The sequence below is a fragment of the Puma concolor genome, chromosome A3 (assembly GCF_028749965.1).
Source record: "Puma concolor isolate L17-30 chromosome A3, mPumCon1.1.hap2, whole genome shotgun sequence".
Taxonomy (NCBI): domain Eukaryota; kingdom Metazoa; phylum Chordata; class Mammalia; order Carnivora; family Felidae; genus Puma; species Puma concolor.
This window is the reverse complement of record NC_141669.1, coordinates 106555994-106583709: the sequence shown is the minus strand read 5'-3', so window position 1 is coordinate 106583709 and position 27716 is coordinate 106555994. Positions and strand designations below refer to the sequence as shown.

General features: G+C 39.0%; 1 protein-coding gene across 3 annotated transcripts in view; it reads left to right on the top strand.

The window, feature by feature from the left end:
• Positions 1 to 27716, top strand: part of PLCB1 (phospholipase C beta 1) — a 704439-nt gene that overhangs the window by 641436 nt on the left and 35287 nt on the right. The window contains exon 33 of one of the 3 annotated variants that reach the window (XM_086701717.1): positions 17531 to 17863. The exons of the other annotated variants lie outside the window; for them this stretch is intronic. The gene's annotated coding sequence lies outside the window, so the exon portion shown is untranslated. Of the gene's footprint in view, positions 1 to 17530; positions 17864 to 27716 lie in introns of those variants that run through there. 3 annotated transcript variants of the gene reach the window in all.

Genomic DNA, 27716 nt, shown 5'->3' with positions numbered 1-27716 from the left:
ACAGAGCTGTTTGTGATGAGGTGAATAACAAACAGTTTTGCCAAGGTTGGGTCACAGGGGAACAAAAAGCACACTTGCGCAGGTGCGGCCAGTCTCCCGGTTTCTCTTATAATTTTCTCTACCAAACAGAACTCTTGTCTAAAGCTTTGGCAAGATTTTTAGTCAAAGCCTTTAAAGTCACATTTGTAAAAGAAATGTTTACTATCTCATGGCTGAAAAGTATGCTCAATTCTGCTGAGCTATAACCTGAAATTTGTGGTTTTTCTGAAAGGTGTATTTCATCTGTAACTGCTCAGAGTATCTTTCTATTAAGATCAGCTATAAAATAAAATATTCGTATCAGAAAAAGTAATGAGACTGGCTCTTGACAGCCACTTTTCTGAAGATATTTCAGTAGATTTATCCTGTAGATGTATTCATAAGTGAATGTATACCCCTGCAAGGGCACAGAGTGAGCAAAGCTTTCCTTGTGACCTGCACATCTCTCCATCCTGATATGACTGCCAGATTTGGGCTCTGAAATCGTTGTTTCCTTTTCTTTAAACCTGGTGCCTAAATATATTGTTTGGTGTGTTGGTCAGAGTTTTCTCATAAATCATTTACACTTCTATGTATTCCTCCGTATTTAAGTCCTCCTGATAAACTAAAATGTGAAAAAAGCTATTATGTGTGATTTTACAGGACCCAAGATGCCAAGTGAAGGTACCTAGGGAGGCCATCAGCTGCACTGCACTTGCCATTGTTTGACCAGGATTTTGGCCTTTAGGGAACATTCCGTATAAAGATTAAAGCCAATTTAGTTGGAAAGCCTCGAGACTAAATATTGAGAACTATTTTATCACCTAGATTTCTAATCTTGGAATTGTAGCACTCACTCACTTATCAAAGTAGAATAGACAATAGGTTTTCTTCTTAAAATATTTTTTCTCTTGAAATTGGAGAGCAATGGATTTGAAAGTAGCTCCCCATCCTCATCCATCCATGGTAAGTATATATACATATATATTATATATAAAATACATATACAAGTACATATATACATATATATTATATATCAAATATATCAACATAAGATAATATAGAAATATAAAATATATAATTATTAAATATGTAAGCATATTTAAAAGCCAGATTCACTCATAGTTTTGGTCCATATCTCTAATCTAAAGAAACCCATATTGGTACCTAACAGCTTATAGGCAATAAAATTGTATCACACCCCTGAATGAGAGCGTCTTGTCCTCTTTGAAATTTGTACCACGTGCATTACCTATCAAATGTGTTAATCCGTAGATTTTTTTTTCAAACCACACATCCCTCTACCATGTCCCAGGGAACACATTCCTAAGTGAGCCCGCCTCATTGTCTTGTTGTGCAGCCATCTCCACACTAGCTATCCAGGTATAATGCCCACCATTTTAGAGATCCAGTCCCCTTTGATCCCAGGTCACAGGCTTCCCTTGTGTGTTGTGCAGATGTCAGGTACATGTAATTTCTGCTCTTTTGCATTGTTCGTTCCAGTCTACTTCCCTTTATGTTCCTGCCTTTACCCATTTTCAGCTGCAATTAATGTATACACTATTAAAGGGAGGAGAAAGCTTATTAATTGAAAAATTGATTATGTAACCTTGAGGGTTTTGTTTTCATTACCTCCAGTGTCCAGGAAGGGCGTTATCCTTTCTGACTTAATGGGATTTTTCCACTGGACTCCTGACAACATCTTGTGTTCAGGCTACAGTGCCGTTCTCTGCTAGCTTCCTTATTCATGCAAAAACGTGATGAGCCATGGGCAAATTGAATTTACATTCATCCAAAGATGGGGTAAACGCCACTGCTAACCCTGAGAAACCTAAGGTAGAGAATTTTAGAAAAATTACAGGGGCGCCTGGGTGGCTGAGTCAGTTAAGTGTCCGACTTCAACTCAGGTCATGATGTCGGGCTCTGTGCTGACAGCTCAGAGCCTGGAGCCTGCTTTGAATGCTGTGTCTCTCTTTCTCTGCCCCTCCTCTCTCTCTTTCTCTCTCAAAAAGAAATAAACATTTTAAAAAAACAAAAAAGAAAAATTACACAGAATAAGAAATACATACAATAAGAAATGCAAAGCACTTTGAAATAAGCTGGGCTGACATCTTCATTTAGCAGATATGAAAAGAGGCCCAGAGAGGTCCACTCACAGATAGTGGTAGGACCAGGCCAGACATCTAGTCTCCAGCGTCCTATTTTGTCCTCCCAACCTCACCCCCAGCTACTCTCTTCTCCCAGCCCTATTCCATTTTAGTGAATTACAACACAACACAAAAAAAGAAATAAGACCTATACAGGCCTGAATATTAAAAATTATCTGCTGATTACAAAACAATTAAAAATTTATACACTAAAAAAAAGGGATCTCATTATGCACTGGACACAATTAAAATTTTTTGAAGTTTATTCATTTTTGAGAGAGAGAGAGAGACAGAGTGTGAGCAGGGGAGGGCAGAGAGAGAGGGAGACACAGAATTCAAAGCAGGCTCCAGACTCTGAGTTGTCAGCACAAAGCCCAATGCAGGGCTTGAACTCAGGAACTGTGAGATCATGACCTGAACCGAAGTCGGTTGCTTAACGGACTGAGACACCCAGGCGCCCCTGTCCTGGATGCAATTTAAATTTTAAAAGGCAACAAATTTTTCTCTATAGTAGAAATAACCTCTCTCTCGCTCATATATAGATAATATATAGCATATAATTATATATAGTAATATAAAACAACAGAAACTTTAAAATGTGGAACACATTTATATAACCTATGTATATTATTTTGTTAATGTTTACTTATTTATTTTGAGAGAGAGAGAGAGCATGAGTGGGGGAGAGGTAGAGGGATGGGGAGAGAGAGAGAGAGAGAGAGAGAGAGAGAGAGAGAATCCTAAACAAGCTTTGCACTGACAGTGCCCAAACTCATCAACCGTGAGATCACGACCAGAGCTAAAATCAAGAGTTGGATGCTTAACCGGCCGAGCTACCAGGCACCCCTCCCTGTGTGTATTCTTAAGGAGTCTTGTGCACTTCAAGGGACAGATTCTTAGAAGTGGCATGTAAATGGTTTCTCCCAGAATGATAGTTAAGGGGGAGAAAAGAGTCAAAGAATGCAAAACAAGCATTAATAGCATATAGGAGATCAATATATCATTAGAATGTAGAAGGCAAACAGAAAGGAGGTAACTGATTTTGGAGAAAAGAAAGGCAAAAACTAAGTGACCAGAGCACAGGCCCCCAACTGAGAGGGGCATCAGAAAGAGAAAACTGAAAGAAACAAATTATCAAAGAAATCTGGTAAGAAACGTTTTCACAACTGAAGAACATTAGTTACCAGACAGAAGAGCCAAACTGATTGCCCAGCAACATGAGAGAAAGGGTCCACAGTAAAGCCCAAAGCTGGGAAATTTTGGAATACTAAGAAGAAAGATAAATGTCCAAGTATTTCCAGAAAGGAAACTCCCAGTCACAAATTGACAGTCAGATGGGATCAAGATTTCCTACAGAAAATCTAGAAGTCAAATCTTCAAAATTATGAAATGATTTAATGGAGGATTGTTATATCTGAACTATTAGGCAAGAAAGTAGAATTCAAAAACATGTCTGGATGTGCAGAATACCATATCTTCTACATGTTTTTCTAAAATGGAAAACAAACTCGGTGTCTACGTGTATGTGCATAGATATGAATATAAGTAAGAATAATATATAGGAAATTCTAGACTTTTACACATCAAACTTTTACTTTATTTTTAATGCTTATTTAAATGCTTATTATCTTTTTAAAAGTTTCTTTAATGTTTATTTATTTTTGAGAGAGAGACAGAGCATGAGCGGGTTAGGGGCAGAGAGAGAGGGAGACACAGAATCCAAAGGAGGCTCCAGGCTCTGAGCCATCAGCACAGAGCCCAACACGATGCTCGAACTCACAAACCATGAGATCATGACCTGAGCCTAAGTTGGACACCTAACCAACTGAGTCACCCAGGCACCCCCACATCAAACTTTTAAACCGTGGTTAAGTTGAAGGAGGCGGCTGGGATTGGCGAGGTGGTCAAGGGATGCTTTGCAGCTAACTATATTGTGTGTTGACATGTGTTTCTAGAAATAATGTATTTGTATATGATCTGGGTGATCAAAAAATATTCGAAATTTTAATGTTAAAGACTTTATTACTGCTACAAGTTAGTTTCAAATGGGAGATTGTTCGAAATCGAGGCTTTTCTCTAACTGTTCATCTGGATCCACTTGTTTCAAGTGCCCTCTTTCTTTCTATTTCTGGTTTTAAAAAGTCCAATTTAGCCTAAAAGAAGCTGTTATGATTCGTTGATATCACTGCATTTCTGTTAATTAGCCCTTCAAACTTGATTGGTTTTTAGTAGAATTACAGTGATTCTGAAGCAATCCTAAAGTCACCTGTTCCTCAGCCATATAGAAACCCACATCTGTTGCTGATGATCTAAGCTCTGAAAACATCAAAAAGCAAACTGTAGAGACCTGAGTTTCCAATAAAAACTCTGTATAACTTTCAAAATATGTTTAAATTCATCAGCGAATGGGAAAGAAATTACGGAATGCTCAAAGCACAAAGCCCAAGTGAAAGCAGGTACCCAGAGAGGCAGAGAGAGAAGTAAAGCTGTTTTTCACCTTGAAAGTATCTGTCAAGTTGACATTGAACTTACCTTTTTTTTTCATGATGTGTGGGTAGTGGACAAACAGGAAATGTAGATGAAGTGAGGAGTCTAATAAGAGCCCCAGTACATAAACTTGGGATTTCAGAGGACCACACAACATCACAGTATTCATGAATAAAAAATAAACTCATCATTTCAAAGAACTGCAAGAAAATCGTTGGTCTCAAAGCTTAGTGTTTTGAGGAGGAAAATTTCTCCCTTAGAATTCATGATCACAAGCTATCCCTCATGTGGGTTTAAACTTCAATTCACACCACCTAACACACTCAGGATTTCGTTTAAATATGTCTCATCCTAGAAATCTTTGGGGCTCCTGGTGTAATCAATCTATTTGTCTCTAAAGGAGCCCGTCCTCAAACCAGACCTTATGCCATTACTACAGTTAAATTTCCAAGAAATATCAGCTCATCAAAGCAATTACAATGAATACAAAGAAAGTCCATGAATGAGAACCTGCAGAAACAAAAGACAGCAGAATGAGCACTATAAAACTTTATATTTTGGAATTATGAGAAACAGAATGTTAAACAAGTGCTTTTAGAATTGATAATATGCTTCAAAAGCAATTGACTAAAAAGGGGGATGAAGTACATTTGAAAACAAATTGACTTTTTATGAATGAAAACACAATTACATTTAAAATTCCAGATTCCAGCAATAGAGAGAGACTTAGGAGATTTTGAAAGAGACCTATAATATTACTCAGTAGGAGTAATACTGAGGAGAGTGTCAGAGATGAAAAATATGGTAGAGAGATTAAGAGCCAGGATGGATAACATGAGAAGAGGTGAGCGACAATGAGGACAGGAGAATATGAGAAGGGGTTGTATTTCAGAGTGGATGAAAGGTACAAATTCATAGATTCAGTAATCCCAAACAAGATACATTTTAAACAATTCCATATCTATATGCATCATATTGCAGTTTCAGAAGACCAAGGACAAAGCAAATATCTTAAAAACATCTAAGGAGAAATTACTTTTAGAGAAATGACAATTAAACGCAAAATTGGCTTCTTAGCAGTAGCAATGGAAGCAAGAAGCCAGTGGGCTAGTATCTCCAATGTGCTGAAAGAGAAGTTATGCCAGTCTAGAGTTTATCACTTAAAAGTGACAGCACTAAAGGTATTTTCAGTCCAACCCACATGACAGAAGATGAGGGGTAGGGGTGAGGGGGCAGGAAGGGCTGAGTGATTACTGTTAGCAGACCTTCATTAAAGGAAATCATAAACCTTTATGCTAGTCACAGGAAGAATCAATCCAGATGGACAGTCTGAACAAAGACCAAAGAAAATTGTAAATAGGTAGATAATTCTACATGAACATTGATTATATAAAATGATAGTAATGTCTTATGGGATTAGATTTGAACTGACATATAAAACAATTCTATACCATTCAAGAAGAGGTCATTGGTATTAAAATATCCTACGTCCTTGTGTTGTTCAGCGAGAGGGTAAAGATATTGACATACACTTGCTTGATTGTGATAAATATTGAAATGTCTAGTATTACAAGAATATATAACTTCATATGTTTGAGAGAAAAAAAATATGAGGTTGGAAAAAGTAATCCAAAAGAAAGCAAGAAAAAAAGTACAAGCAAACTTGAAGTAAGAGGTAGAAACTTCCAGTTATAAAATAAATAAGTCCCAGGGATGAAAAGTACAGCATAGAGAATATAGTCAATAAGATTGTAAAAAAAAAAAAATACAACATAAGATTTTAAAAAATGAATCCATTAGTATCAACTATTGATACTAATGTCAACATATGTCAGAGGGCTGGCCTCCCAGTTGTCAGGAGCAGTGGCCTAAAATGGTCAGAGTAAAATCAAGACCTGAGCAATTTGGAGGCCAATTTACCAAAGAGGTAGGAGTGGAATTCTGGGCATTTCTCTTAACTATAGAGTTATAGCGATGCCTACAGGCAGCGTGCAGATTGAAGGATGAGATCAGTGGTAAGAAGAGTATTAGGATGCAAATCCAATTATTGTAGCAAAGTCAGAGTCTCCACCAGAAAGCAAATAAAAGGCAGCTACACATGAGCTGGATAAATTTCCTAAGCAACAGTCCTGCATCTCCCTGAACACTTCTCAGAAATGGCATTGAAATCCCCCATTGGGAAAACACTTCTGAATTCCAAGACTAATTAAAAGAATGATAGTTCTACCTTTGATCTGTTGCGATAAAATTAGTATGTGAATTGGGGAGAACAGAGATGATATTATTTCCTAATACAACATTATATTAGCTTCCTAATCAATTAATATATACTTTATCCAGTTTTATATCATATTGAAATATTAATATTTGATTTGACATGTCTGTGGCCAGTTTCAAACAAGGCCATTTTAAACCAGTTATGTCTTGGTGTTAGGGGCAAAGGCCCTAACTGCATCTTTGCTTCTATGGGATGCTCATTCAGTTCTTATCCTTTGGGTTCATACCTTGTTTCAACAGAGAACAGGCTCAAGCCAGGAAGGCTTTTTACACAGGGATGCATTTGGTCTCTACCACCTCTTAGATAGTTCAGAAGGCCCTTGAAGATTTTACACATTCAAAATATCCTGGAATACTTCCGACCAAGTCATAAGGTCATCACCATTATCTGCTAGTGACATTTTGTTCACTTTGACATTTTGCCTCAGTGTTCATTCCTGGTTCTTAACGGCTTTGTCAGCACCTCACTGAGTTGGCAATGACACCCACCACACTCCTTATCACCCAGCCTTGGAGAATCAGTTTAGCATCGTATCCCTTTGTTTGTTGCACCTGATGCATCCTGCATTCAGACTGTTCATGCTGCATGTACAGTAATCAAACTGCATTTTTTAACTCAAAGGCTCAATACTTTTATTTAGTATTAAACCACAGATTGTTGGACCTGTAAGTAGGTCACACCTTGTATGGAATGACCCAGGTCTGTCCTTTGCCATCTGGCTACATGAATCAATGTCAGATGGATGCAAATATATCTCTGAGAGGAGACCCTGGAAAACAGCACTGATATACCAGCCACCAACCCCAGGACAGTTACCTGTCCCAGAAAAATGTCTTCAAGGTAAATCCAAAGGCATCACAGCACAAGTTTAAATATGATTTCACTGTCTATTATTTTCATTGGATGCTAGAGTCTGAATAGATTCTGTCTTTACTTCATGTATCTTACTTTTATTACATGCCCAGATTCAGAGGGATTCAGGGACAGCATGAAGTGGATATGGAAGAGCATGCGATAAAAACTATATGTAGCCTCAAGGGCAAAGAAATAATCATACTGAGACAATGAGGTTTGTCTGGCTATTTGTCCAGTAACCGACTGGCTGCTTGATTATCACAAAGCCACTGGAATTAATGTGTCTTCAGGGTTTTGGACTTCAGAGCTTTAAAGGTATGATAAGGATTGGGATTAATTATTATAATTATAAATATTATTTATTTAGAGGTAGCTTTGTTTGCACAGCTAACACAGCTGACCATAGTGCACGCAGAATAGAAAGATAAAAATCAATAGAGAATAAATGGGGAAAATGAGATGTGGGGGAAATAAAAACAGAAATGTAACATGGAGGCAGGAAGGAGTAAGTTAGTAAACCACACACAACACACACCCCATAATAACATGTATATTAGTTGGTGTTGAGCCACGGAGTCTGTAAGTCAAAACCAGCTGTAGAGAGGAAATATCCCTGGAGTAGCTTGGGCTTGCATAGAAGGTTGGCATCTTATACTTCCCGTCCCCAGATGCTTCCATATATTTATACTATCCCCATATCCTTGTTGTTGTACATTTCTCCATTCAAACATTTCTTAAATTCATTTAATGTGTCTGTACCATACCAGGTTCTGGGGAAAGCATTGTTTATAAAAGTAGACACAGTCCCTGCTCTAGCAGAACTAATGGAGAAGTGAGAGAGGTAGGCAGAAAACAAATGATCACATAAAGGAATGTGTAGCTACAAACTGACGTACCTTCTCTGAAGGAAAGGATGATGTTTCCAGGAAAATTTATTACAGAAAAATCTAGACTAGTCTGGATGGGGTAGGTATCAAAGGGTAAAAGTTCAGGTAGGACTTCTTAGAGCAAGTAATATTTGAATTGGGTGCTGAAGTTGAGTAGGAACTAAGTAAGTAAATGATGTGGGGTCCAGTGGAGTGAGGAAGAGTATATAGATGGAGGGAAATCTTTGTAGAGAGAAAAAATAGTACATGCAAAGGATGTGTGGTAGGAGGGACCATTATGTGTTCAAGGGACTGAAAGGCCATGGTAGAGAGTGCACACAAAGCAAAGAAGAAAATATAAAATGGGGAAAGAAAGGTGGACATAAGTGAAACCCACACATTAGCAATTTTGGTTTTTATCCTAACAAGTCTTAAGCCTGGGTGGAGGTAGTGATATGACCAGATTTAAGTTTTGAAAAAATCCTATTGATTGAAGAGAACAAATTAAAGGATAGAAAGGGCAAGCAGGATGTAAAAGATTAGGGCTATTCTATTAGTGCAGTCAAGAGACATTAGCCGTGTGGACTTGGTTTGTAACAACGGAGAAAAAGAGAGGTAGAAGGATGTAAGAAGTAGGATTTGGTGCTAGGTCAGTGGTAGGTGGAGGGAAAGAGTCACAGAATTACCTGGATTTGAAGTTTGTGCAACTGGTGGTTATTGTCACCCATCACTGGCCCAGGGAATTTCAGAAGACAGCCAAACTGTAAAAGATGGAAGGAGCCATGAGGGCAGAATTGGACATGGCATGACTCAAATGCCTTAGAGGCATCTAAGAGAGAAGTCATGCAGATGGTGAGGTATACCAATTTAGAATGAAGAGACAAGTTCGTTGGAAAGTAAAGATTTGTGAATCAGATGTAAATACAGGTATAGGTATAAAGGTGGAAGGGAGACATGAGCATGAATGAGGTTCCCAAGGAACAGAATATAGCAAGAGAAAGAAAAGGCCTCAGATGGAGCCTTGGAGAACTTTCAAGGAGCATTTTGGCCTGAGGTTATTCTGAACACAGCATTAGAATTGTAGGGGCAAGAATTTTTTTTTTTTTTCACCACGAACTTCTACTTCTTCCCTATTATTTTGCTTTGTTTTGTTTTACCAAGGATAGACAACCATCCCCATTTCTTGCTTTAGAATTTCCTTAGGTAACTCTAGATTACCTCTGCCAGTAATGATAGAAGTTTCACCATAAATGGTCTTAATCAAGATGAAGAATACTTTTTAATTGGGTTAGATTTTAATGAACAGGACTTTATATGTGTGCTAAATGATGCTTGTTACCAAAACCGTTTAAGCGTTAGTGATTTTATGCGTTTGTCTTTTACTAGTCAATTACTTTGGCCTTGACCTGTGGGATTAGCATAAGGTACTGGCCATAGATGGTCTGAGATTTTATTTCAAATGGCTTGGGGTTCACGCACAGTCATTTACTTAGAAATGACCACCTCATTTATTTTAGAACATGACATCCTTGGGTCAGTCTTGCAAGCTCATTATTGTAAGCTATGTTTAACAGAAGTATAGGATTTTGAAACGAATAATCGAGGAAACTAGTAGAAAAGTTTAAGTTCATATTATACAGTAGTTTTCATTGTCTAATATTGGGTTTTCATAGTAGATATTGAATAAGAGGATACTATCCTTATTGATAGGCATAGTTTTCCTTCCACAATTTTTTTAAAAATTTGTTTTAATGTTTATTTATTCCTGAGAGAGAGAGAGAGAGAGAGAGAGCACATGAATGAGGGAGGAGCAGAGTGAGAGAGGGACACAGAATCTGAAGCAGGCTCCAGGCTTTGAGCTGTCAACACAGAGCCCGATGCAGGGCTCAAACTCAGGAGCCGTGAGATCATGACCTGAGCCAAAGTCGGATGCTTAACAAACTGAGCCACCCAGGCGCCCCATCTTTCCACAATTTTTGTTTTGCTGAATTTGGTAGTGATGACATTTCAGTGAAGAGCTGCATTTCATGCATGTGTGCGCATGTATTTGCACATGCTGTGTGTGTTTGCCCATATTTCTTATGTAATTAAAACCAAGACATCAACTATGATTTTTTCAGAAGGAACAGTAACTGTATAACTTAAGCAGCAAGTAGAAGAATCTATTTGTTTCTTTATTTTTTTTAACATAGGCAAAAGGCAAGAACGTGTTTTTCAAATTAATATGAAAGATAATTATGGAGCTGCACTGTCTAACACGGTAGCCACTAGCCACAAGTGGCAATTAGAATTTAAAATAATTAAATAATCTTAAAAATTAAGTGTTTGTGTCACAGCAGCCACATTTCAATAGTGCTGTGTAGCTGGTGTCTACAGTGTTGAACAGTGCCAGTATGCAACTTTTGCACCGTCCCAGAAAGTTCAACTGAAAGGTCTCTGACTAAAGTAGGAATCAAATCCAGGCTACTGCCAGTTTTGCATAGCCCGATGAACTAAGAATGACTTTTACATTTTAAAGTGATTGAAAAACGTGGGGCGCCTGAGTGGCTGAGTCAGTTAAGTGTCTGACTCCAGGTCAGGTCATGATCTCATGGTTCATGAGTTCAAGTCCTGCATTGGGCTCTGTGCTGACAGCTCAGAGCCTGGAATCTGCTTTGGATTCTGTGTCACCCTCTCTCTCTGCCCCTCCCCCGCTCACGCTCCGTCTCCCTCTGTCTCTCAAACATAAATAAATGTTTTAAAAAAATTTAATGATTGAAAAACAATCAAAGGAAGAATGATATTTTAGAACGTAAGAAAATCATCCAAAATTCCAAATTTAGGGTTTCTAAATAAAGTTTTATTCAACACAGCCATGCCCATTCCTTTTTGTATTGTCTGTGACTGTTGTCTCACTGCAGCTGCCAGAATGAGTAGCTGTAACAGACCCGATAGTCTGCAAAGTCTAAAATGTTTACTCTCCGACTCTTTACAGAAAAGTTTGCTAATGCTTGAGCTAAAGGAGGGAACGTAGCAGTGTCACAAATCACTTTGAAAGAGACCATTCTGTGTGGTTTTGGAAAAGGAAATCAGAGGAAGGAATAGTGTCTTCAGAGCTCATGCCCTGATTTGCTTGCTGGAGGATACCCTACATGTTAGGATTTGATGGTGGACTGGGGTAAGGGCTCCAGAAATGCTGGAGGTAGCTTTTAACATGAATCCAAAGGGCTTCATCAAAACCTCCGCTTTCTCAGAGTCTTTCTGTAATTTTTTAAAGATACTGTCGAAAGCTCATTTCTGTCTAGAACCCGCTATCCTCCCCATTGTCAAAACACAAATTAAGTTCTCTCAAAGGCTTGACAGCATGAAACAAGGAAATTCACTTACCCTCCTGACGGCATTGCCAATTATCTTCTTAACCTTCTCTTAGGCGGAATGGCTGAAACAATGAAAAATTATTTTGAGTGGGACCTGAGCCAAGCCAGCATCAATCTGCTCTCATTATTATCATGTCTCCCCATCTCTTGAGAATGGGCTCACTATTAAGAATATGCCACCTCTTATTGGGCCTGGATTAAATACATGCAAGATCTTCGTGGAGCCATTCCCTGTCAGAAATGCCACAAGGCTATTGAGAATTTCTGCAGGAACAGGATTGCATCTTTTGTACCTGTGTATTGACTGGTGCTGTGACAAAGTACCTTAGGAAGCTCAGCCAACACCCATTGGATAATGTTGTTGTACAAGATTGTATCTGGGGGGAAAAAAACCCTCAGGAAATGCATTGCTTGTTTAAATCTCTTAAGTCCTCAGCATTAGCCTTAAGCCTAAGTGACTTCAAAGGAGTAAATCATCAGGAAAATCTGTGACCCAAGGGAATGTCGGCCAGCAAAATGCTGTCCAGGGTTTCTTGGGCATGGCTAAATTCAGGCACAAATGCAAATCCCCACCTCAGGAGTGTGCACCCTTGACCTCCCAGTGGCAGTTCCAATCACGGGCTGCTAGGGGGTTTTTCAGGTTAATACCATGATATGATAGAACGAACATGAGCTCATATATTTCCAGTCTGTAAGATTTCTGAGCCTGGTTCCTATCCACCTACTTTGGTTTGTACTGTCTTTCTTTATATCCTGGGGCAAATAGATATTTTTGGAATGTTCTGTAGGCAGATTTGAGGACATCTGATCAACATAGAATTCCATGTTGATGCATGCCTGGAAGGAGTCATTGGACCAGTAATTCCATAGTAAAGGGAGCTAAAATTCAGCCTTTTTGACATTTAGTTTTCTTGCTGACATGCATCTGATTTATTTAATTTAATTTAATATTAATGAATGGAAAGGGTAGAGCCAACTGGGAACATATAAACCATTTGGTTTTTAAACCAAACCAAAAAAAAAAAAAAAGATTCTTGGAGTAAAATTTTGCGTTACTGAATGGGATTTGAAATTATGATGGAGATCCCTGAAGCATATAGCAGCAGTTTGGGGAGCAAAAGGTGTTTTTTCACCACATAGAGGATCCAATGCCAGATAGACGGTCTTGTCAGAAAATATCATGAAGCCCATCTGTCTTTGATAATTGCTTCAAATTGTCTACATATATAATCCAAAGTCTCCTTTTAAATGTTTATACTGTCAGTGGTCTTTGATTTATAACCACTGGACCAAGAAATGGTATTAGCTCCATCATGCATCATTTCTAGAGGATGTAAGGAAGGGGACCATTGGAGAAAATGAAGGAAGTCTTATCAGAGAAAGAGATGGGTAAAAAGAAAAAGAAAAAAAAAAAAACAGAAAGAAAAGAAAGGGAGGAAGGAAGGAAGGAAGGAAGGAAGGAAGGAAGGAAGGAAGGAAGAGAGATGAGGCTGAGAAAGAAAATAGGGCCAGAACTGGCAGACCCTTCCAAGAGGCAATAAAGGCTTAGAGCTTTATTCGTAGGACAATAGCAGTCATTCCCAATGCATAGTCCAAATTCTGTTTTAGTAGAATTACTCTGTGATGTGGGGACTGAGTTGGAAAGGGGAATGAGGAAAACAGAAGACTACTCCATAAAATAGTGATATTCTGCATTTATGTCCTTGAGAAGAAAGCACAGGTAAGGATCACCCAATGCATGTTTGATAGATAAAAATATTCCCTGTCAAATGGTTCAGGATGATAGAGGAAACAGGACCACTAACCCATCACATGCATTTTTTTAAATTATGTATCAGATCAAGTACCCTGTCTAAATGCAACGAACTTTATAGTTGTTTTTTTAAAGAAATATTTGAACCTCACAAGAAACTCTTGAATGTGTGTCTGCATGTATTAATTGTAATCAAATCTACTTAAAGACTGACATATAGGCAGAGCATATATTGTAGCCCAGATTTCACAGGGATAACCCCAGACACAGCCTTTAGAAGCAATGCTGGTTTCCATAGGTAGAACCCTCCACTACATTCAGAGCATATAATATATACTCATGTTCAGAGAAACCTGGAAGGGGAGATGAAAGTAACCCTGCTTTTTCTCTGGCCCACACAACTATCTGCCACACGATGGACAGTCATATCATATTTCATTAGAATGTTGACCACAGGTTCAATGGTGACCTTTCTGTCTCTCGATATTCATTTAAAATTTCCCTGCTTTTGTTTCTAGCTGGATAATTTGCCCTTGGCCTCCAGTGCCTTAGGATCATCACTATGATGTTCTCATCATTATAAAAGAGTGGGGTCATATTAATGCCCTCAGGACTTACCTTAGACATTGGGATGTTGAATAAATCCCACCAGTTCCTCTTATCATAATATGCCTCTTCTTCTTGAAAGCAAAGCCCCAAAACAAAAAAGTTGAAATGGCAATTTATTTTTTGATAAATGAATTTTTTGAAACAAATTTCACAAATTTATTTCTATTATTATTCCTTATTCTTATTCCCTATTCTTCCAGTTAAAATTTAATTTTCAAAGTCAGGTTCAGACTTATGAATTCACCTAGTAGATATTGTTTGTCCTTTGCATATGATCTTTTAATTGACATTTTATTGACCTAAGGATGTAAGGACAGAAATGTAATTGGTTCCATTTCTAACAGCAAAAAAGAAACTATTACTGGTTGTAATAAAATTTTGTGGCCTTAAATTTTAAATAGAACAGTTGTTTATACTTACTCAGGGAAATGGAGAGTTGTATAGGAAATTTAAATAAATCATGGAACACTTGGTCCTGAAAAGTGCCCATTATGATACTTTAAACAAATTAAATTTAATTTAGAGGTTTCAGGTCTCCTGAGTGTCAGGGAAGGTGAAAATGCAGCCATAAGATATAGAGACTGGCACGAGGAAAAATAGCCAGAAATTATGAACTTGGATTTCATTGCACGTCCTTGTGCTGCATCATTGCTTAAAAGATGATCTTGATGACCACTGACATCTTATAAGCTTGAGTGCAAAGTGAGATGGATTCCTTTTCCATGGATTCAAGCTCATGATAGTTCCTGAGCCAGATTATAAAAATCCCTATCATAAGATTGTGAGAAATGAGAGGAAAGTATCAGGATTGAAAGCCTGACCCACAGATGACTCCCTTGTTTAAAGACAATGTTTGATCTTTCCTTCAGTGGATGGCTTCCTGAGCAAAGATCTTTACTATAAAAGGGAACTGTTTAAAACTTTACCACATGGATTAGTCTGATTTCTTAGGGAAGCACAATGGAGATTAGTGATTTGATGACAAAGGCCCATGTTCCTCAGAAAGTACCCCATATTGGCAGCTAGACAGCACAATCAAGAATTGTTGTGGAATCATAGCAAACTCCAATTTTTTTTATAAGAGCTGGAGTGGGTTGAGTGATGGTCCCCCCCAAAACAGGTCCACATTCTAATTCCCTGAACCTATGAAGGTTACCTTATTTGGAAAAAGAGCTTTTGAAGATACAATTAAGGTGTGGATTTTGTGATGAGGAGATCATCCTGGATTTTCCAGTGGGCTCTAACTCCAATAGCATGTGTCCTTCTAAGAGTAAAGATTTGACACAAGCAGAAATGGAAGAGGAAATATGACCACAGAGGCAGAAACTGGAGGGGTACAGGCACAATAAAGAATGCTGGCAGCCACCAGCTAGGAGAGGCAAGGAACTAGTTCTCCCCAGGAGCCTTGGGAAGGAGGAAGACCCTGCCAACACCTTGATTTCAGATTTCTGACCTCCAGAACTGTGAGACAATGGATTTCTAGCATTTTCAGCTACATAATTTGTGGTAATTTGCTATAGCAGCCACAAGAAACTAATACACCAGTAGTACATTCAATTCCCTCCATTTATTGGTACCTTTACTAGTGTCTGCATTTCTGCATGAGGTATCTTAAAAGTCTTTCCCTTTCCATGCTCTTGCACATCCTTCTGGAATGCACTCTATGGTAGTAGTACAAACCATTACAACCACATTTCTTATAGATTGTATGTGTGAAATCTGCAGACCTCAAAAAGTATTTGATCAAAAACAACCCTTGAATTAGTGATTTGTTTCCTTCCTGAGTTCACTCATTCAACAAATTCTTGTTGAACATCTACTATGTGCCAGGCATTATTCTGAGTAATGGGAATCCAGCGAGGAAGAAAATGAGCAAAAAACCTTGCTCCCGTACAGTTTTCATGGCAAACAACAGGTAAAATAAAGAAATGAAATATGTAGCATGTTGGGAGGAAATAAAACTATAGAGAAAACTCAAAGAAAAAGGGGGGACAGGGAGTGGAAGTACTCTATTCCTAAAGGATGGTCAGGGAAGGCTTTATTGAGAAGGTGACCTTTAAGAGATGGAACAGAGAAACAGAACCAATAGAAGCTACAAGATTTATTATAAGGAACTGGTTCACATGATTATGGAGGCTGGGAAGTCTAAAATCTGCACAGCAGAGATGTCCCAGTTCAAGTCCAAAAGCCAGAAGTTGCTGGAGAACCAGGAAAACACTTCAATTCAAAGGCCATTAGGAAAATTTTCTCTTTGTAGGAGGGTCAGCCTTTTGTTCTATTCAACTGATTGGATAACCCAGCAGATCCGATGGTAGCTAGGTTTAATATTATGTGTCATACATACACTCACTTATAAATGAAGAAATGGAGCTCAAACAGTTAAGTAACTAGTTTCACTAATAGAAACTAAGCATCAAACATGATTATGGTAGACTCTAAAGTCTACTTTCTTTTCATTTATTTATTAAATTTTTTCAGTACTTCTAAAAAATGTGCTGGAGCTGTGGACTCCCAAAGATTCAGGGCTGATCTGTGTGTATGTGGGGTGGGGGGGGTCAACATATTTTCCCCAGTGTTCTGTTCACACTTCATAGAACCACAGAGAATTCTCCAACATTTGTAGGGCTGCTGTGAGAGCCCATAAAACTGAATTGAAATAGCAATAATGGGATCTTCTCCTGTATGAGCCCAAGCACAGCCCTGCACCCCAATCAGCCAGTCCAAAAATAGTGTGAGCTTCTAAAGATGAAAGAGACCTGGTCCCTGCTTTCAGTTCACTGGTAATCTCATTAGGGAGATACAACCAAGTGAAATGACGGCTCTGTGACATTGACATAAGTAGACAGGAGCCTAAAAAAAAAAAAAAAAAAAGAGTACTTGGTCTGCAGAAAGTACCCAGGGAAAGGAAATTGTGAGTTGAGTGGAAAAAGATATTGCAAGAGGTCCAGGGAATGTGGAAAGTCTGTAAAGGGACAGGCTTGAGCAAATTATCTTAGAGCAAATCATAGACTCCCTCTTCACAAGTTCCAAGTTTTCATAACTTTAGTAACTTTAGCCAGTATGTTTTTCTTTGTTTTTGTAGAAAATAAATTCATATATGCTATAAGAGCAAATTCAACATGTAATCTTTCATTGATTTGATTTTCTTTTTTATTTGGTAGATACTACTTCATACTGAATCTCATCAAGAATAATGTGACCTGATTCACCCATCGTACTGAATGACTACCCCCCCCTTTGTGAATGGTTTTTTGTGGGTTTTTTTAAGAGAGAGAATTTGCATGTACACACATGCGCAGGAAAGGGTCAGAGACAGAGGGAGAGAGAATTCCAAGAAGGCCCCTCACTATCATGACCTGAGCTGAAATCAAGAGTAGGAAGCTTAACCAAATTGAGCCACCCAGGTGCCTCAATGATTTACCCCTTTTTAAATTTGATATCAGATTTTATTTTATATGCAGGCATAGCATCCCATGATAATTATAACTGAAAAAAAACTAACAATAAAACACTTTCTATAAGCATTTTCTGTTATTGCAATCTGCAGAAGTAGTCTACTGTTATCTCGCATGGCAGCTTCCTTAAAACATGTGAGTAATGGCTATTAAGTCATTTTATGGAGTTATTTCTAAAACAATATGCTTTGTCATGTTACTTTAATTACCTTTAGCTGTAGCTTTATTTTAAAGAACAGAACCCCTTATCATAACTGTTATAATACAGACAAATTCTTTTTCCCCTTGTGGGAATCATGAGGCTAATGTGTTTGCCTTTTTCCTTCTAAAATAGATCTTTGTTAAAAGGAGATAAGTACAGTCACATTAATGGAAATCAGCAGTTCTCTTCATTCTGTGTTGAATCTCGAGCTTTTACTGCCTTTCTAGCTCTATCCTTCCATAAGACAAATCTTTTTGCTGGCAGGGGCTCTAAGCATGGTACGCATGTGCATGCAACTCCTGATTTATAATCTCTGCTCTTATGCTTGTGCTAATTGATATTAAAATCAGAATTCCAGGCTAGATGCTAATAAAGGAAATAAGTTCTGAACCATGCAGATCACAATTTCTGACGGTTTTGTTCCTGTGCATGGAACTAACAGGCTCTGCAGTTCCAAATTCAAATTCTCCACTGACTCTCGGCTCATGTCTTTGAATGTGTGATTCATACTTGCGGTAACTTCTCGGAGTCATTTCTTAGGGATGTTGAACTTGCTTGGACGGGCTTTAATTTGATTCTTTAGCTTTGTGCAAAGAGCTAGTTATTTGATGTGGTCTCTGGTTTGGAGTAAGAAGGGAGTAAATGTAAATAAGGCATTAGCCTTGTCCAATTGCTATCAAAGTTAGAATTAATAGCCTACGTCTGTAGTTTTGAAAGCATCTTGGCTTACGTGGTCATGGTTGCAAACTGTAATAAAATTGGAACAGAACAAGGAAATGATGACATCAGTGTAAAATAGAATGAAATGTGACCACTGCAAATGCCATGCTTTACAATATTTTAAAAGCCTGGAGAGAATGGTAAGGGCCAGCTTACTCATGCATAGGGATAGGTAGGTAATCAGTAAAAATGCTTACATAGAAAGTGAATGATGTTATTTTTAATGCAGATTTTTAATATTTGGATCAATTTTAGTGTTCTTTGTGAACTTTATATCAAATAAACGGTCAGAGCTATTTATTATCATTTCTTGTTAATGACTACTGGTTTTGACTATTTGTCTAGACTTACAAGTGATTCAGAAGGGTGGTTTTGAATCATATAAAGTGCTTTGTGGAAATGCAAAATCTCCTACTGAAGTATTTTTTATTTCATATTGAACTAAAGAAAGTGTGAGGATTTAGTACCCAACAGGTTCAATTCATGGACTTGACAGTGAAATGATTACAGAAAAACAACAGGCCAAATCTGAAAAGGAAGAAATCATAAATTCTGAATATATATTTTTTAATTGATGTTAATCGCACATGAAGTATTTTTTTTAATATCAGAAACCACACGCAATTCACCAAAATGAAACTGTGAGTATTGGAGTTTGAAGAATGACAGTATTTCACCCTTTTGTATTTTACCAAGTTGTGGCTAAATCATGACCTGATAGCATCATCTAGACAAAAAGTTTGAGGAACTTCCATATTGTGAACATAGAGAACCTCTGTAAGGCATTATTTCAAAGTTAGGACATCCTGGCTTTGGAAAATTTCATTTTTTGAAAATTAAAGTTAGACATTGGCAACCCAGTGACTTCTACTTTCCTGCTGAAACAAACTTTAATATTAGGCCAGTAGTTTCAGGCCAACTTTTTGATTTGACAAGTTTTGATATGCCTAAAAACCAAACATTCACCCCCACCTTAGGCATATTCACTTATTTATTCATTGTATGTTTTATTTTTTTTTATTTTTTTTTATTTTTTTTTTTTAATTTTTTTTTTCAATATTTATTTATTTTTGGGACAGGGAGAGACAGAGCATGAACGGGGGAGGGGCAGAGAGAGAGGGAGACACAGAATCGGAAACAGGCTCCAGGCTCTGAGCCATCAGCCCAGAGCCCGACGCGGGGCTCGAACTCACGGACCGCGAGATCGTGACCTGGCTGAAGTCGGACGCTTAACCGACTGCGCCACCCAGGCGCCCCTATTTTTTTAACGTTTATTTATTTTTGAGACAGAGAGACAGAGCATGAACGGGGGAGGGGCAGAGAGACAGAGGGAGACACAGAATCCGAAGCAGACTTCAGGCTCTGAGCCGTCAGCCCAGAGCCCGACGTGATGCTGGAACTCACGGACGGTGAGATCGTGACCTGAGTTGAAGTCGGACGCTTAACCGACTGAGCCACCCAGGTGCCCCTCATTGTATGTTTTATTAGATTAACATATACATTCATTACAAATAAAAGTATATAGAATATAGAATATATTTTAAAAGTATAATGACATAATCATGAAAAAGGATGAAAATAGTGTTTTCTTTATTAATATTCAAATGGCTCTTTGGCTTTCAAAGTGAGAGCACATGTGTTTGAACAGACTTCATGATTTCCAGTCTTAGTTTAACACTTTGATTCAGAAATTTAAAGCATTGGCTCTAAGTGTAGGTATTTTTTCAGTGCTTGGTTTAGTAACCGTCCCTGCTGGAAGAAAAGATTCCTCACATAGATTTGAAGATTGAAATGGAAGAATGCATCTCAGCTATGTTTATTGTATCATTACACCGCTTTCATTCATTCCTATCCACCAATAGATGCTTAATTTTTAAGTGCTCTGCTAATTATACTGGCTTCACACTTTTGTTAACATGCTCTACACTTAAGGCAAGGTTTGTTGTTGACTAAGAGAAGTAATTCATATTTCAAAGAGCTTTCTTAATAATATTATTTTTTAGACTGATCCTCCTGTGATATCTAATTGTTATCTCATGATGTAATAGTAAGGGAAAAGTCAACTCTGCCAGTTATTTATTGTTTAGCACTTGTATAATTAGTAGTGTGGTCCATCTCCATTTTTTTTGTAGGGTTGGTTTGGTTCAAATAGGAAAAGTAGCCCGTAAATCCACTTAACCTGGCCACATGGGTACTGAACATATTGCAAGATGCCAAAACTGAACATATAAACAAGGGTTCCACTGTTCAGCGCTCAAAGATGTGAGACCCTCCTCTTTCCTCAGAAGGCCTTGAGCCCTGTGTGGCACCCATAGACATCTGGCAAACACCAGCATCAAACTTTATAATAAGTATGAGTAAAGCTAAATTTCTTGCAGGTGGAGTTTCCTAGTATTCTTTTCCCATATTCCATTGGATCATTTTTCTAAGTATATTCTGAGCATAAACATGCCTCCTTGGAGGGTACAGGTTTAGAATACTAGATCATTTTTTTCTTCTCGAGAAAACAGATCATGAGTTCTTTTGGTGCTTAGAGAGTTCTGGTATTTTGGAGGCAGGAAAGATACTTGAAGTGCCGATGTTGTAAGCATTATCTCTTTGAATAGATCTAAGCATATTATATCTGTTAATTTTTGCTTTATGTAGTTTGAAGATATAATTATTAGGTGCATACATTATTTAGTATTGTTATGTTTCCCTACTAAGTTGATTTTTTTATCAATACAAAATGTCCCTCTTCAATTTTTCTTGCCTTAATGTAATGCTATCCAATACAGTAGCCACTAGCCTAGTGTGTCTATTTAATTTTAAATTTTAATTTTAAATTAAAGATAAACAGATTTAAAAATTTAGTTCCTCAGTTGCTCTAGTCACATTTCAAGTGCTCATGAGCCACATGGTTAGTGGCTACTCTATGGTATAGCACAAAGAACATTTCTATTATCCCAGAAACTTCTATTGGACAAGGCTGGCTTAAGCTACTTCATCTGAAATTAGAACAACTACACTTGGTTTCTTTTAGTTGATGATTGCATGGAGAATTATAAAAATCCACAATCATAGATGGAGCTTACCCTCAAAAAGCAGGAAAAAAAATCAATAAGGATACAGAGCATTTGAATAACACAGTTAACCAGCATAATCTAATCCATGCATTTAATACATTAACTCCAACAACAGTATAATACATATTCTTTTAAGCACATACTGAAAATTTACCAACATAGGCTCTGTGCTAGGTCATAAAGCCAGTCTCAAAACCTCAAATTATTAAAATCATGTGGAGTATACTCTTTCACCATAGTGGAATTAAGCTAGAAATCAATGATGGAAAGAAAGTAGGAAATCCCCAAGTATTTGGAAAATAATCAACATGCTTTTAAATAACCCAGGGGTCAAAGAAGAAATCAAAATTAAAATGAGAACTATGTATTTTGAACTGAACAGTAATGAAAATACAACATATTAAAACATATGAAATGTGGTGCCTGGGTGGCTCAGTTTGTTAAGATCCAACTCTTGATTTCAGCTCAGGTCACAATCACGTGTTTGTGAGATTGAGCCCCTCGATGGACTCTGTGCTGTCAGCGCAGAGGCTGCTTGGGATTCTCTCTCTCTCTCTCTCTCTCTCTCTCTCCCTCCCTCCCTCTGTCTCTGCTTCTCCCACAATAGAGCACACACACTCTATCAAAAATAAGCCTATTATATATATATATGTGTGTGTGTGTGTGTGTGTGTGTGTGTGTGTGTGTGTGTATAGATAGATATATATACACACATATGAAATGAAACATATGCAATGTTCGGAGAGCAATGCCTAGCTTTCCATGCATATACTAGAAAAGAAGACAGGGTGATACTCAGTGCCCTAAGCTTCCATCTCAAAAAAGTAAAAAAGAAACAGCACATTAAAACCCAGAGAAAGTAGAAGGAAGCACGTACTAAAAACAAGAATGGCAATCAGTGAAATAGAAAATAGGTGCGACACATGAGTGACTCCGTTGAGCAACCAACTCTTGATTTTGGCTCAGGTCATGATCCTGGGGTCACGAGATTGAGCCCTGCATGGGGCTCCAGCACACTAAGTATGGAGCCTGTTTAGGATTCTCTTTCCTCTCCCTCTGCCCCTCTCCCTGACTTATGCTCTGTTTCTAAAATAAAAAAAGAAAATAAAATAGGCAATAATACAAAAAATCCAGAAGGCAAAAAGTTTTCTTTATTAGTCAAAAATGGTTATTACAATTGATAAAAACCCCTATAACATTGATTTATCTCTAATGAACTTAATTGCAATCATTGCTCGGGTAAGTTCTTTGAAGCCATAATTTGCTAAACTTTCATCCACATCCATTCTCTTTCCATTATGCCAGGCTTTTTAAAAGCCTACTTTTCATCATTAAGTTGAAGCATAATGATATAAGAGCATAATCAGGATAATAAAAGTACTGAAGGAAGGCAGAGCATTGAGAGAAAGCAAATCTGTGAACACAAGGAGCACAGGGGAGGTGACAATAAAATGAGTCTTTCTAAAGGACAGACAGTGTAGAGAGGGAGGGACAATTAAGTATTAATTTTTTAAAAGATGAAAAAAAAAGAGCTTCTCCCCTATTTCACCTTTCAGAGAGGTAGGAGAAAATGATTGACAGGACACAAATATTGGTTTTAACAGTGGGGACAGAACGAGTACACTTGACATCAAGTCTCACTACGGGGGGAGGCTTTGATTACTGAAGGCACACTTCAGGGGGCATGTACCTCCATAATCATGAGCTCAGCAGAACTGGGAGCACACAAAGGCATCGCATCTACAGTCTGGGTTTGGCTACCACCATACTGGTGTAAGCTACTCACCAGTGCTTCTCAAACTTTAGTGTGCATGCAGACCATCTGGGGATCCTATTAAAATGCAGGTTCTGGGGCTCCTGGGTGGCTCAGATGGCTGAGTGTCTGACTTTTGATTTCAGCTCCAGTCGTGATCTCATGGTTTGTGGGTTCAAGTCCCACATCAGGCTCTGTGCTGATAGCATGGAGCCTACTTGAGATTTTCTCTCTCCCTCTCTCTCTGCCTTTCTCTCTGTCTCAAAATAAATAAATATAAAATAAAATAAAATGCAGGTTCTAAGTGAGTACATCTGGGTGGACTTTATAAGAAGTCCACATTCATAGTCTGACTTCATAACAAGCTCCCAGATGATGCTGATGCTGCTGGTCCATGGACCACATTGAGTAGGAAGATTCTAACTCAGAAGTCCAAGCTAGCAGCCCAAATACCAAATCATGACACCTGGCTTGTGCAGTGTTGGTGCACACAGTGTGGAATTAGCTGCTAACATTTATGAAGTGTGAAATTTCACATAAGCATGTGAAGCTTCCCTTGAAATCCAGGAAGTGCTGGCCAGAACGGGCCTGCTTCCATGCATGGCAACAGTTAGCTGGAGAGGAATAGAGGCCGTCACCCTAAGAAGGCCATAATTTACCTTCTGCCATAAGCCCCACCTCTATCACCCTGACCCCTTGTCCATCATCCCTGGCACTTGTTCATTCTGCCATCCTAATCTCAAAGGCTCTCAACCTTGCCTTAAATTTTGGAATCACTGGGGAAACTTTGAGACATGCTGTTGCCTGGGTCCCCTATCCAAGATCTTCATGTCTTTGGTTTGAGGTGAGGCTTGGGCATTCAATAAGTTCTCACATGGTTCTAATATGCAGGAGAGAGCTTCTGTTTTTTATGGTGTTTTTTTTTTGTTTGGTTTTTGGTTTTTGGTTGTTGTTGTTGTTTTAGAGACAGAAAGAGCATGTGAGCAGGGGAGAGGGGCAGAGGGAGGGCATCCTAAACAGGCTCCATGCTCAGTGCAGAGCCAAACTAGGGGCTTGATCCCATGACCCTGGGATCATGACCTGAGCTGAAATCAAGAGTCAGCCACTCAACCAAAAGAGAACTTCTGTTTAAATTAATTTAGTAACCACTGTGGCAAGATTCTTAGCTGCCATCTTCAGAAATTCTGATTTAGGAGGTCAGGACCATCCATCCCCTAATATTTGCAGGACCAGAAAAACAAAAAGTAAAACTTTTTTCTCTTCCCACCCCCACCCCACCCCTGTTCTTTCCTGTGCCATAAAGGATCATCTGTGCATAGGTGTGGACACCCAGGCCCATATATCCAAGGTCTGTCCTTCCTCTCCTATAAAAGTCCACCCCTAGGGAACCCCTCAGACTCAAGTATGTGCAAAATGACTGCAAGGTCTGCTCTCAGGAGGACTAACCATGGGAAGCAGACTGTGAGGGACTGTAAAGGTGGCTTGGGGCCAGTTATAAGGGAATTGTGGTAAGCTGGTGGGGTGTTTTCTGACACCAACCAATTTTCTGAAACCAGCTGGATGTCCTACAATTCAATTCAATTCTGATGCTAACTACCAGGAGTTAGCACACACTCTATAGCTTCAGTCCTATGAGTCTACCCCCCTTGATATGCTAGGCCACCCATACTTCTGACTAACTGGCTATAAATCAGGGGTTCCCACAACCCCCTGCTTTAGGAATGTCTCACAATACTAACAGAAGCACTTATGTTTATTGAGGTATACAGGGTGAGGTCTGGGAGGTACCGAGGAAAGGAGCTTCTGTCCCCAGGAGTTGGGGTTGTGCCACCTCCCAGCATGTAAATGCATTCTAAGACCCAGAAACTCTCTGAATGCTGTTGTTCAAGAGTTTTTATAACCCAGTCTCCAGCCACCCCCTTTCTCTAGAAGGTGGTACTGGAGGCTGAAAGTTCTAATGCTCTAATCACTTGGCCATCAGCTCATCCTGAGGCTATCCAGGGGCCTTACCTTAAGTCACCTCATTGACAAAAGCTCAAATGTGATGAAAGGGACTCATTATGAATAACAAAAAACACTCCTATCACTTAGGAAATTCCAAGGGTTTTAGGAGCTTTGTGCCAGGAATTAGACACAAAGACCAAATCATTTCTTATGACACTCCACCTGGGTATCTCCACATTCCAGAGGTCGTGTCTCCAGATGAGCTTGCCCTGTGAGGAATGTGTGTGTAAAGGAGGCTAGAAAGGGCCCATCAGGACCCAACCAATGGGCCCTTTGCCCAGATCTAAGGGTGGCTTTCTAGAAGGTCAGGGGTGGGCCAGAGAGTCTCATTCACAGTCTCTCCCAGGAGATTCTGAAGCAGGTGATGCACAGGGTTCATGGGGAGAGACAAAAGAAGAAAAGTTTTCCCCTTTCTCCCTCTGCTTAACAGTTCTCAGTACCAGTCAGATCCTGGAAACTGCACTTGGAACATCAAGCTAGGAATTTGTCCTGCTTTTGCAAATGGATCATGTTTGGGGGGAGTTGGAAGCCAAACACACTTGGAGTCTTCAAACAGTCTATCCCAGGAGAGAATGGCTGCAGGCTTTGAGAAAATTAGAGAGATTTAGGCTGGCTGCACCCTCTGCTTCTAGGAGCTTTTTTCTGCTAGAATGCTATTGTCATATGTGGTCTGAGAAATAAGAGAGAAGCCAGATACCCAAGCAGGCACTGCATCCAGCTGGGTTTTCCCCCAGAAAGTAAATCTAGCCCTGGCTTCAGGATTTTGAGATAACGGGAGCTTATTTGATTGAGTTCTTTCTGGGTGTGCAAGCAGTGTCTGTGAGGCTGACTCTACCATCTTGATGCTATGTGAGGAAACTGAGATACAGAGACTGGCCATGGGCCCAAGCTCATGCAACTCTCTACTGGCCAGAGGTGAATATGAAGCAAGGCACCTGGCCCTAGAACTCATATTCTCAAACCCATTAGCCTACATGGTCTCTATAAAACACATGTGTTTTAGGGGCACCTGGGTGGCTCAGTCAGTTAAGCATCTGACTTTGACTCAGATAATGATCTCACTGTTCATGAGTTCAAGCCCCACATCAGGCTCTGCTCTGACAGTGTGGAGCCCACTTGGAATTCTCTCTCTCTCTCTCTCTCTCTCTCTGCCTCTCAAAATAAATAAAACTTACACACACATGTTTTAAATCTACCCCAGATTCAAGTTGAGAGCTGTGTGATTCCCAGCAGTTTCCTTTCTTGAGTGCAAAGGAGGTTGCACTGTGCATTTCATGTTTGTCACAGCCTTAGCAGACCCGGTAGCCTCAGAGCAAACCAAACCACTCAGAAATACCCATGGGCACATTTTCTACTTCTGCTTACAAAGCCAGGAAATGTGTTCAGCGTTTAAGGGGCTATAGTTGTATCAATAGTGCTCATGAATCATGGATATGCAGGAGCTCCCAGGGGCCAATATTCCTGAGAAACCAGACTGGACTCTCCTTACTTGGTCAGGAAAAGATAAAAGGCTAAATTATCCAGGGCAGTTACTTGATGATTCCCATCCTAAATATCTGAAGAAATAGGCATGAGAATTCCCCAGCCTGCTCCAGGAGCCCAGTCTCTGGCAATTCTATTCCAAGCAAAAATCCATAAACCTAAGGTTACAAACTGGCAACTGGGCTGAAATAACCAGCAGACATAATTTATTTGACTCACACATTGTTATAGTGGGTTTTTTTTTTCTTTGCTATTCTTTTATTTTCTGTTTGAATTGGCTTCCAACTTTTAAAAATTAGGAAATTTCCTATTTTAAAATGTTTCCAGGCTTCTTTCAAAATACTGGAAGACCTAGCCATTTTGGATAAAAGTTCCCACTTGGCAGTACATCTCTGGACCTGGGGAGTGAGCTCCCCTTTAAATGGGCATATGTGCTCCCTTTAGCCACAATCACCACCACTCATTGTTGCCTTATAGCCACACAGCACCATCACTGTTGCTTCTTCACCTCTCTTCCTCCTATAGGCATTAGCACTAATAACTGCTAACTTCCTGTTGTTCAAGGCCCCTTGTAATTTATGACACCTATTATTTGCTTGTATAAGCCTTGCCTCAAAAGGTCACACCAGCCTAGTAGATGGTTATTGCTTGGGGACTTATACCAGA